Source organism: Mobula birostris, chromosome 6 (genome assembly GCF_030028105.1).
Source record: "Mobula birostris isolate sMobBir1 chromosome 6, sMobBir1.hap1, whole genome shotgun sequence".
NCBI lineage: Eukaryota > Metazoa > Chordata > Chondrichthyes > Myliobatiformes > Myliobatidae > Mobula > Mobula birostris.
The window spans coordinates 119280479-119293807 of record NC_092375.1 but is presented as its reverse complement, the minus strand read 5'-3'; positions in this window follow the sequence as shown (position 1 = coordinate 119293807).

Sequence of the window (13329 nt, the reverse complement as noted above, 5' to 3'; positions counted from 1 at the left end):
CTCTTCAAACTCCTCATGAAATACAGCTACTGTCATTCCTGCTTCGTAATTACATCAATATGCTGGGCCCAGGATAGATTCTCAGAGATGGTGACACCCAGGAACTTGAAACTGCTGATCCTTTCCACTGCTGATCCCTCGATGAGGGCTGGTGTGTGTTCCCTTGACTTCCCCTTCCTGAAGTACACAATCAATTAATTGGTCTTACTGACTTCTAGTGCAAGGCCGTTGCTGCAGCACCACGCAACCAGCTGATCTCTCTTGCTCCTGTACGCCTCCTCGTCACCGTCTGAAATTCTGCCAACAATGGCTGTGTTGTCAGCAAGTTTATAGATGGCATTTGTGCTGTGCCTGGCCACGCAATTGTGGGAGTAGAGAGTGTAGGGCAGTGGACTAATCATGCATCCTTGAAGTGTTGCAGTGTTGAATATCAGCGAGGAGGGGATGTTATTTCTGATCCACACAGGCTGTGGTCTCCTGCTGAGGAGATCAAGGAGCCTGTTACAGAGGGAGGCAAGAGGCCCAGGGTTTGGAGCTTGTTCATTAGAACTGAGGGTATTATTATATTGAATTCTGAGCTGTAGTCAATAAACAGTCACCGGACGTAGGTATCGATACTGTGCAGAAGATGCAAGGCCGAGTAGAGAGACTCTACCGTCCACCTATTGTGGTGATATGTAAATTGTGGCAGGTCCGGGTCCTTTCCTAGGCAGGAATTGATTCTAGCCATTACCAAGCTCTCAATGCACTTCATCACAGTACTTCTGGGTGATAAATATTGAGGAAGCTCACCCTGCTTTTGAGCACTGGTACGATTGTCACCCTTTCGAAACAGGTGGATACCTCCGATTGTAGACCTGAGAGACTGAAGATCTCCTCGACCAGTCCTGCCAGTTGGTTGGCACAGGTTTTCACTGCCCTGCCAGGTGCACCATCAGGGCTTGATGCCTTGCAAGGGTTCATCCTCTTGAAAGATATTCTGACGTCAGCCTCTGAGACAGAGTTCATAGGGTCACCAGATGCCGCAGGGATTTGCACGGGTATAACTTTATTTTCCCTTTCAAAGCGTGCATAAAAGGTGTTTAGCTCATCTGGGAGTGAAGCATCAGAGCCAATCATGATGTAATGTTTCATCTTGTGGGAAGCAATGGCCTGCAAACCCCACCAGAGCTCACGTGCATCCGATTCTGACTCTAACCTCAACCACAGTTGTTTCTTCACCCTTATGATAGGTCGTACCTGGTCTTCTTCTATAGTTCTGGATCACCGGTCTTGAATGCCACAGATCGAGCCCTCAGAAGACTATAAATCTCCTGGTTTCCCATGGCTTTTGGTTTGGGTATGTTCAGTATGTTCTTGAAGGTTTGCACACATCCACACAGTTCTTAATGAAGTCGGTGTCAACTTCATTCACACTTAGAGATGAATCCCTGAATATTGTCCAGTCCACTGATTCAAAGCCATGCTGTAAGTCTCAGTCCTCGCCACTGGTGCTGCAGTCTTTAGTCTCTGCCTATATGCTGGGAGTAGAGTTACAGCGTTACAGCAGGTGATCAGACTTTCCAAAGTGTGCGCATGGGACGGCACGGTAAGTGCTCCTGATGGTTTACAACAGTGGTTAAGTGTGTTGCACCTCTAGTTCCTCAGGTGATACTTTGACGGTGGTTGTACAGAGACTTCTTCAAGCTGGCCTGATTGAAGTTTCTCACAATGATATGGTGCGCAGTTTCATGACTGCAGATTACATCGCTCAGCTCTTCTGGCACTTCTGTGACATTAGTCTGGGGTGGAATGTACATCATTATCAGCATGATGGCAGAGAACTCCCTTGGCAGCTAAATGACGATATTTAACCGCTCAATGTTCCAGGTTAGGAGAGCAAGACTGAGACAGAACTGTATGTTCGTGCACCACGATGAGTTAACTATGAAGCATATTCCACCTCTATTACCTTTAAAAGATTGAACTGACCTGTCTTTGTAGAGGATGGTGAAGCCATTGGGCTGCAGCGCTGCACTCAAAATTGCTGGTGTGAGCCAAGTTTCTGTGAAGCAAAGAACACAGCAGTGCCTGATGTTTCTCTGATACAACAACCTTGCTCTGAGCTCTTCAGTTTTACCTTTGGAGACTGTACATTTGCCAGCAGGATAGTCTGGAGCGGGGGACTGAAGCCTCTGCATTTCAAATGAACTTGCAGATGGGCTGGCATCCCCTCTTCTGTTTTCTTAAAGGGGAACTGCACTCATGAACCAAGCCTGCCATCTGAGGCTCATCGATTATGAGTATTGATAGATTTTTTAAACATCCTAAAGCAATGCTGCTTACTTAAATACCTATAGCTCTGACTGTGGATTTCAGCTACAGCGGTCCTAAAGGGGAATATTTGAAGATTCCCATTGGAACTATGCACAAACGGTCACCCTTACATCAATTTGTTTTCCTTTGCACTTGTGTACTGATGACTGACAGGAAACAATCTTGAATCCTGAAGCACCTATTTATGCCAAATCCTTTTTATTCTGTCCACGTTCTCCTCGACTTGACCTAGGTCCTGCTGCACACTTGCAAAACACAGATAACTTACAGCACCAGAGGACAAAACCAGAGCCGCAGAGGCTGAGAGCTGATCACAAAAAAAACATGGAAGAACGTGTAAATTTCAATCAGATTGTACCAGAGGTGAGGATTGAACCTGGGTGATTTGAGCTGTGAGGTAGCTGCAACGTCCCCATGGAATTTTGGATATCATAATATTTAGCCTAGTATGCTGACCACAGAATAATACGGTACAGGAGCAAGCCCCTTGGTCACAAGATTGTGCCTAATTCAAGGTCTAACTAAACAAATCCCTTTTGCCTACATAGTGGCCATGTCTCTCCATTCTCTGCATATCAGGAGGAAGAGAAGATGGCGGCGCGACGCAGCGCTCAGCGGCCACTCCGGTGAATGATATCTGTTATCTGTCAAGTAGGGTGCCGTGCACAATCCTGATTTGATGGAGACAGACGTGAGAGAACGGAGGAACATCTGGAGAAACTTCTGAAATGCCTTTTTCACTGCCGCTGCTACTGTGTGATCCAGAATCTCTGGAGGAGAAGGCCCCGAGTCCTTGGCTTTGCTTGTTGCTCGGTGGCTGGGATAGGGTCGAAGCGCTCAGCAGAGATGGTTCTCAGTGCTCAGTGTCGAAGGGCTGGTCGGAGGCTTAAGGTTTTCAGACGGACTCAGAGTCAGCTGTGGTCGGGTGCTTCCAATGCATCGACAGTTGTAGGCACCTGGAGGTTTACGGCAGGGAGAGTTTCTCCCTTCTGCCACCTGCTACCGGGGACTATCGGGAGTCGATCGGAACTTTGAGACTTTTTTTTACCATGCCCATGGTCTGCTCTTTATAAAATTATGGTATTGCTTTGCACTGCTGTAACTATATGTTATAATTATGTGGTCTTGTCGGTGTTAGTCTTTGGTTTGTCCTGTTTTTTTTGTGACATCACTCTGGAGGAACAATGTATCATTTCTTAATGCATGCATGCATTTCTAAATGACAATAAACGAGGATTGAGTGTCCTCATAATCTAATCTAATCTAATCCATGTGACTGTTTAAGAACCTCCTTAATGCTGCCATCATTTTGGCCTCTACTAACACCCTGGCAGTGCATTCCAGGCACCCACAACTCTATGTAAGAGGTTTGCTCTGCACATCTCCTTTGAACTTATCTTCTCTCGCCTTAAATGCATGGCCTTTAGTATTAGACATTTCAATCCTGGGAGAAAAAGATACCAGCTGTCTACTATATCTATGCCTCACAAAATCTTATAAATTTCTAGCAAGTTTCTTTTTAGCTTCTAAGGCTCCAGAGAAAGCAACCCTAGTCATAGAGTATTAGAGCACTACAGCGCAACAAAAGGCCCTTCAGCCCATCTAGTCCATGCGGAACAACTAGTTTGTCTAATAGCACGTGCCCTCTAATTCAGGCAGCATGCAGGTAAACCTCTAATGCAACTTCTCCAAAACCTTCCTATAATGGGGCAATGAGAACTGAGTGCAATAACCCAGACGTGTAGCTGAACCAGAGTGTTTTAAAGTTTTATCAAGCTGGGTTCTCAATTTCTTGAACAATCCAAAAGTGGAGCATGTTCACATTCATTGGTTGTTGTCTGAGATGTGGGTGATGAATAAAGATGAGTGATGGATGTTTGTACCAGAGGGGCAAGAATTATTGTGTCAGGGATGCAGCAAAGGTACAAAGCTGTCATTAACAATGTTCAGAATATTCTTTTTACTAACATGACAGCAATAAGATTAGGTGATATCTAAAGTAGCATTTCAACTAATGTCAGTTCAAAAATTTAGAATCAAAGACGTTGTTCTGTTCACTGTACCCATTCACATTTGTGTTATCACACTTGGGGAGATTTCCTGGACCCCGTGCTACTTATAGTCATCAGCTGACTGTGCAGTTCTGGCCACCTGCCTGCAGTATCGTAGCTTCTAATTCTGGAGTCACTCTTAAGGGCAGCCGCTACAGGGCCTTCACTGCTATTTCAGCACCTTGAGTATTCCAAGCCACAGCAGAGACGTGAGTAGAGCCAGCTGAGGACTGAATGTTTCTCCTCCAGCTCTCCAGAACACCAAGGATCTCCATGCAAAATCAGACCATTGAGCTTAGTGTCAAAGCGGGTTTTCTTTATAATTCCAAGTAATTCTTTTCTAATCCGGTTACAACAAGATGTGCAGACCGTGAAGACAAAGATGAGAACGTAAGAAAGAAGAGGAGGGGGCTGTTGTGCCATGGAATAAGATCAAGGTTGATTTAGTCTTGGCTTACTCCATTTCCGTGGCTTGTCTCCCCTTTGGGGCCAATGAGTTGTCCACCTTCCCCTTGAATATATTTTGCCTGCTTACGTCCTGGCCCTTTGCTGGAAAGAATTCCTCCCTAGTCCAGTATTCAATGTGGTGCTGCATGGTAGTGTAGTGGTTAGCGCAATGCTGCTACTGCCCTGCTTCAGTTCCTACCGCTGGCTGTAAGGAGCTTGTCCATTTGTCTCTCAACCATGTGGGTCTCCACAGGGTGCTCTGGTTTCCTCCCATTTTTCAAAGATGTATGGGTTAGCAGGTTAGTTGGTCACATGGGTGTAGCTGGACAGTGCAGGCTATTTAGGCTGGAAGGACCTGTGACCATGTTACCAAATAAAATAAATCCCAATGATGTGCGGGTTGGTGGGTTAATTTGAACTAGTTTATACTTTCTACAAACGTTTGTACTTTTGTTAGGTCTACTCTCAGACAATATGCACTCAGTGGCCACTTTATTAGATACATCTCTACACCTGCATGTTGATGCAAATATCTAATCAGCCAATCATGTGGCAGCAACTCAATGCATAAAAGCATGCAGACATGGTCAAGAGATTCAGTTATTGTTCAGACCAAACATCAGAGTGGGGAAGAAATGTGATCTAAGTCGCTTTGACCATGGAATGATTGTTGGTGCCTGATGGAATGGTTTGAGTATCTCAGAAACTGCTGATCTCCTGGGATTTTCACACACAACAGTCTCTAGAGTTTACAGACAGTGGTGTGAGAAAGAAAAACATCCAGCGAGCAGCAGTTGTGAGCGTGAAAACACTTTGTTAATGAGAAAGGTCAGAGGAGAATGGCCAGACTGGTTCAAGCTGATGGAAGTTGATAGTAACTTAAACAACCAAGTATTACAACAGTGTCTGAAAACACAACATGTCTAACTTTGAAGTGGATGGCTATGGCAGCAGAAGATCTTTGGCCACTTTATTAGATACAGGAGACACCTGAGTGTATATGGGGGAAACACAAGCAGTCTTTTTCCACTGAGGGTGGATGAGATTAGAAATAAAGGTCACAGGTCAAGGGTGAAAGGTAAAACGTTTCAGATGAGTACGAGAGGGAATGTCCTCACAGGGGGTGGCGAGAGTGTCGTCGTCATGGCTATCCCTCGAGGTCGAGGATGATGGTCTTCATTCTGAAGAAGTGGCCCACAGAGCGAAGACGCCTGTGCGTGTATTTGTTTAACATGTACTTGATTTTGCACTCCAAGAAGCGCACGATACTTCACAAATCAACCAACTGATTCCAATGGCATGGAAACCACGACGATTGGAGCCGATGGATTTGCTGCAGTCTTCATCCGCCTTCACAGCCGTTGAGTTCGAAGTAACTTCATCCACCTGTTCCACCGTTGAGGTCTTGGTTGGATTGTTCTTTGTCAGGGACCTCACCCTCGACCTTACCGCCGTGGGTGACCCTACCAGGAGCATAGCTCCAGACGGCATTGCCCTCGGGATCACAGGGCCACACAAGCTTCTCACCACAACAAGATGACAATCTACAGAGAGGTGAGAATGTGGAATGAGATGTCAAAAGAAGTGGAGGAAATGGGTCCAATTTCAACATTTAAGGAAATTTCAGTAAGTACATGGACAGGGTGGGTGAGGGGTGTGCTATGGTCCAGGTGTGTGTTGGTTGGTCTAGGGCAGGGGTTCCCAACCTTTTTTATGCCATGGACCCCTACCATTAACTTGGGGGTCCATGGACCCTGGGTTGGGAACCCCTGGTTGAGGTAGACTCACAGTTTGACATGGACTAGATGGGTCAAGGGGCCTGTTTTTGTTCTGTGTTGCTCTATGACTCTATGACTGAGGACTAGCAAGATAAAGATATGTAACCTGGAGCTGAGGGAGCATTGGGAAATAAAGTTCTACTCATGTCAGCTAATACAGGAAGTTAAATAAATCTGGAGTAAAACAGGAGCAGTTGACTGCCAGTTTCTTATCAGGTCTGGTTTCTAGGTGATCCTAGAATTCCCGGGTGGTATTTTTGTAAGCTCATGACTCCATTCAGTTGTATGGAGTCACAAAGTCCCTTTGGACCACTGAGTCCATGACAACCATCAAGCACCCAGTTAGATAAATTACAGCTTATTTTCCCCATATTTTAACCAATCCATTTTCTTTCTGGATTCTATTATAACTGACACAATAGAGGAAGTTACCTTCCTAACTCACACATCTCTGGGAGGAGCTTAGGAGAGGCAATGGCGCTGATAGCAACTCCTTTGCCTGCATCTTCGGAAACAGCTTTATTTCTCTCTTTCGTATCTCTATTTTTCCCTTTCAGTGTTCTTTTGAAGACCCTGACCTGGAGTTACACGCTGACTTTGGTTCTTTGCGGGAATGGGACCTGCTCTCGAGGTCTCACGACTGGCTGTTATTTGATTTGCCGAAGACATGGCCTAGAGGATTAGCTCGCCTTCGGAGTTTCGGGATATTGTGGCTCTGGAGGCGGGCAGGCTTGAGGTTGGTGCCTCAGCAGGAAATCGGTGTGTCGTGGTAGACAGAAAATCTCTGGTTCTGTGCCCAGAGACCCGTGTTCTTTGGGCACAGAGCTCAGAAAAAGCGGCGCAATGGACTTTTAACATCGTAAACCAGTGAGTTGTTTGTTATGTCTCCCCTCTTGCTGTGAAACGGAGACACCTCTTTTTCCCTTATTAGGGAAAGAGAGAGCATGTGGTATTCTTTGGGTACTGCAAGTCATATCCCTTTTGCCAATCAACTGTCCAGCTCTTGGCTCCATCCGTCCCCCTCCTGTCTTCTCCTATCATTTCGGATTTCCCCCCCCCCCCCACTTTCAAATCTCTTATTAGATCTTCTTTCAGTTAGTCCTGACGAAGGGTCCCGGCCCGAAACGTCGACTGTACCTCTTCCTAGAGATGCTGCCTGGCCTGCTGTGTTCACCAGCAACTTTGATGTGTGTGGCTATGACTTTATTGATGTTTTGCTGCACGCTTAAGTGTTCAGTGGGGGGGGCGCCGATGCATTTTTTTTTTCTGGTGGGGAGGGGGATCGTTGCTTTGCTGCTGCTTATGTGTGGGATGGGGGAGCTGGGGGGCTTTGGGGTTTTAACATTTAACTGTCATTCATTCTTGGGGCACTCCTCTGTTTTCGTGGATAGTTGTGAAGAAAACATATTTCAGGATGTATATTGTATACATTTCTCTAACATTAAAATTACCTTTGAAACCAGAGCATCTGGAGGAAGCCCCAGGAAAAATCAATCATGTTTGAACTGGTGGAGCCCATACGGACTTTTCAATTAGAATGTAACGTCTTTTGTATGTTGACATCATATCTGAGCCTTAATTAAGTTTATTGGTATTGTGGAATGTAAAGTAGTTCCCATTCTGGATTGGCTTTGACAGTTCCTAAATTGTCAAATTATTGACTTCAGGAGGCAGGACTTTCATATGATGAAAGACAGGATCGACTAGGCTTATACTCGCTGGAATTTAGAAGATTGAGGGGGGATCTTATTGAAACGTATAAAATTCTAAAGGAATTGGACAGGCTAGATGCAGGAAAACTGTTCCCGATGTTAGGGAAGTCCAGAACGAGGGGTCACAGTTTAAGGATAAAGGGGAAGCCTTTTAGGACCGAGATGAGGAAAAACTTCTTCACACAGAGAGTGGTGAATCTGTGGAATTCTCTGCCACAAGAAACAGTTGAGGCCAGTTCACTGGCTATATTTAAGAGGGAGTTAGATATGGCCCTTGTGGCTAAAGGGATCAGAGCGTATGGAGGGAAGGCAGGTACAGGGTTCTGAGTTGGATGATCAGCCATGATCATACTGAATGGCGGTGCAGGCTCGAAGGGCCGAATGGCCTACTCCTGCACCTATTTTCTATGTTTCTATGTTTCTATATCCATGAGCCAGGCCTCGCTGGAGGATCAGTGGTACTGAGGACTGGCAACTTTAAATCCTCAGTGTTATTTCAGAGGAGCTGTCCTGGGCCCGGCAAGTATGTGAAATTATGAAGAAAGTACATCAGTGCCTCTACTTCCTTAGGAGTTTGTGAAGAGGATGTGGGAATGTTTCAATGATGGGGCTTAAGAGTTGGCATAACATCTAAAACTTTGATAAACTCCTATAGATGTGTAGTGCAGAGCACATTGACTTGCTGCATCACCACCTGGTTATGCAAACAGCAATGCTCTTGAATGGAAAATCTACAACAAGTAGTGGATACAGCCCTGTCCATTACAGTAAAGCCCTTGACAGCCACTGGGTAAAGAACTGAGCACATACATCTACGTGAAATGTTGTCACAGGAAAGCAGCATCCATCATCACGACCCCCCCACCAGGATATGCTCACTGCTGCCATCGGGAAGAAGGTACAGGAGTCTCAGGACTCACGCCACCAGGTACAGGAACAGTTGCTACCCCTCACCCATCAGGCTCCTGAACAAAGCGGATAACTTCACTCAACTTCACTTGCTCCATCACTGAAATATTCCCACATCCTATAGACTCACTCTTCATCACATGTTCTCGATATTTACTGATTACTTATTTATTATTATTATTTCTTTTTATATTTGCACAGTTTGTTGTCTTTTGCACACTGGTGGAAAGCCCAAGTTGGTGGGTCTTTCATTGATTCTGTTATAGTAATTATTCTGCTATGGATTTATTGAGTATGCCTGCAAAAAATGAACCTCAGGGTTGTATATGATGACATATATGTACTTTGATAATTAATTTACTTTGAACTTTTAAACTGGGTACAGAGTAGAATGTCAAAGTCATGTTTTTTCCATTGGCACAAGTACATGTACAGCAGTGCTAGGAAGTTTGTGAACCCTTTAGACTTTTCTCTATTTCTGCATAAATATGACCTAAAATGTGATCAGATCTTCATGTAAGTCCTAAAGCTAGATAAAGAGAAACCAGTTAAATAAATAACACAAAAACATTATACTCATTCATTTATTTATTGAGAAAAATGATCCAATATTACATGTATTTGTTGGAAAAATTATGTGAACCTCTAGGATTCATTTAAAGGGGAAATTAGAGTCAGGTGTTTCCACCTGTGACGGGGTCCTGAATTACCCCTATGAACCGTGCTTTTGAAAAGAGAGAGAGAGGTGCCCAACACAAACACCTTGTTAAAAAGAGAGAGTTATTTAACACCGACATTTCATTTTTAAGAGAGAGAGAGAGAGACGAAGATAGCTTTGGATGATGTTATGGGTTTTCTGCAGCATATTTACATTTCTACAAGGACACTGCCTGCTTGGAAACTCTTACAGACAGAGAAGGGAGGAGCTGTTTGAGTGATAGCTAGTATTCCGCACAGTGAGATAAATAGAAGGTCAGATGGTAAACGGACAGACACATGGTTTTGGACACGAATGTGCTTTGTTGTGCCCACAGAAAAGGTGGGTTTTGGAGGATGGATCAGGTGGATTGATCAATGGCTCTTGCAGTGTGAAAAAGGAGTGACCGGTGGGGAATTGTTTGTGTGTCTAACCCTCACCTGGGTTGATAATTCCGCCACAGAAGAACGGTCCCCTTTGTTGTTGTCACTGTTGGTAACTTCTAAAAGATTTTGGAGGACAACAGGAAAATCGACAGCGTCAGCTCACCTGAAGACTCAAATCTCTCCCTCTCTCTCTCTCTCTCCGTCACTACTCAACTCAATCTAACAAACTGAACTGAACTTTACTCATCATTGTAAGACTATCTATTTACCCCTAGACTAGAAGAAGCTTGATTTTCATATATTTACACACACACACACACACACACACACAAACACACACATACACACACACACACACACACACACACATATATATATATATATTCATTGATAACCTGTTTGATTTATCTGCAGTTATATTATTGTATTGCGTAGTTACTAATAAATTAGTAAATAGCAATATAACAATACTGGACTCCAAGGTGTTTTCCATTTCTGCTGGTTCTTTAACCCGTCACGGGGTACGTGACACCACCAGACTGGAAAAGGATCAAACTATTTCTAAAGAGTTTGGGCTCCACCAATCCACAGTCAGGCAGATGGTGTACAAATGGAGGAAATCCAATGCCATAGTTACTCTCCCCAGGAGTGGTTGATCAACAAAAATCACTCCAAGAGCAAGGAGTGTAATATTCCAGGAGGTCATAAAGAACCCAAGGTAACATCTAAGGAGCTACAGGCCTCTCTTGCATTGGCTAATGTCAGTATTCATGAGTCTACCATCAGGCAAACACTGAACAACAATGGTGTGCATGACAGGATTGCAAGGAGAAAGCCACTACTCTCCAAGAACATTGCTGCCTGTCTAAAGTTTGCTGAAGACCATGTGGATAAGCCAGAAGGCTATTGGAAGAATGTTCTGTAGACGGATGAATCCAAAATAGAATGTTTTGGCTAATATGAGAAGTGCTATATTTGGCAAAAGCAAACACTGCATTGCAGCACAAGAACCTCATCCCATCTGTGAAACATGGTGGTGGCAGTGTCACGGTGTGGGCCTGCTTTGCTGCCTTGGGACCAGGATGACTTGCCATCATTGATGGAAGTATGAATTCTGAACCGTACCGGCAAATTCTACAGAAAAAGTATTAGGGTATCCATCTGTGAACAGAAGCTCAAGAGAAAGTGGATCACGCAGCAAGACAACGACCCTAAACACACAAGTCAGTCTACCAAAGAATGGTTAAAGCAGAAGAAATTTTATGTTTTGGAATGGCCGAGTCGAAGTCCTGACCTTAATCCTATAGAAATGTTGTGGAATTATCTGAAGGAAACAGTTCATGCGAGGAAGCCCACCAGCATCCCAGAGTTGAAGTAGTTTTGTAAGGAGAAATAGCTTAACATTCCTCCAAGCTGACGTGCAGGGCTGATCAACGGCTACCAGAAACGTTTGGTTTGAAGGGGTCACATCAGTTAATGAAAGCAAAGGTTCACATACTTTTTCCAACAAATACATGCAATATTGGATCATTTTTCATCAATAAATAAATGAGCAAGTACAATGTTTTTGTGTTATTTATTTAATTGGGTTCTCTTTCTCTAGTTTTAGGACTTATGTGAAGATCAAATCACATTTTAGTTCATATTTATGCAAAACAAGGAAAATTCTCCAGGGTTCACAAAATTCCTAGCAGCACAGTATGCACAGATGCAATGAAAAACTTACATGCAGGAGTGTTACAGGCACATAACATTATTTAAGTAGCATTCACAAGAAAAACATAGCTTAAACATAAATTATATACTATTTTTACCAGGAAGAACACAATTAGAACCAAAGAAGTTGATTTTAGTCCAAAGTATCAAAGTGGTCATAGTGTCGCTAAACTATTAATGATTAGGGTTGTGCTGACTGGTCAAGAAACAAATGGTTGAAAGGAAGTACCTGTTCTTGAGTCTGGTGCTGTGGGACTTTAGGCTTCTATACCTCTTGCCCAGTGGCAGAAGTTGCAGCATCCACAGAGGGAAATAAATAGATGACATGTTGGGCTGAGATCCTTCATCAGGGACTGTTCTTTTTGTTTGTAATTTATTTTTTATTGAAGTTCATCATCAAACAAACATTTCCATAAGATGTATTTCAGATACTGTACATATATATCATATAATCATATTTGTCACAAATCTCCACATAATATTTATCTGAGGTACACACCTATAAAAAAGAGAGGAAAGAAAGAACAAGCAAAAGGAGAAAACTATGTACAAGTAGGGAGTGATCTTTTTTTTTTACAACATATTCATCGATTTGTGAGAATAAAATCAGGCCTATGAGGTGTTATGTAGTTGAACTATTTTTCCCAGTATGAATAAAATTGTTCCAACTTATGATTAACAGATGCTGTTATCTTCTCCATTTTGTAAATGTCCATTGTAATTTCCATCCATACATTTAAAGTTGGGCTCTCCTGTGATAACCATTTCCTGGTAAGGGTCTTTTTACCAGCCACCGGCAGTATATTCATTAAATATTTATCTCTTTTCAACCATTCTTGAGGTATATACCCAAAATATATGGTCTTACTTTCTAAGGGTATTTCACATTTAAAAATGTCTTGTAGGGCATTATGTATCCCACTCCAATAGTCTTTGATAACGGTGCAATCCCAGAAAATATGATAATGGTTTGCATTTTGATTTCCACAAATTCTCCATCAAACAGGGAGGTTACTATCATAATGGGATTTCTGAGAGGGTGTAATAAAATATGTTATCAAGTTTTTCCATCCAAACTCCTTCCATTTCTGTGAACGGGTACACTTCCATTGATACCTCCATATTATTGTCCATTCTTCCTCAGATATAATTATCCCTCCTTCCTTCTCCCATTTTGTTTTAATGTATGAAGTCGAATGTGTTTTATGATTTGACAAACCCTTATACACGCTTGAAGTGATTCTACTACCATTATCACCAGGACTGTTCTAGAGTCTCAAACCAAAATGTTGAATCGTCACTCCTTTGTATAATTGC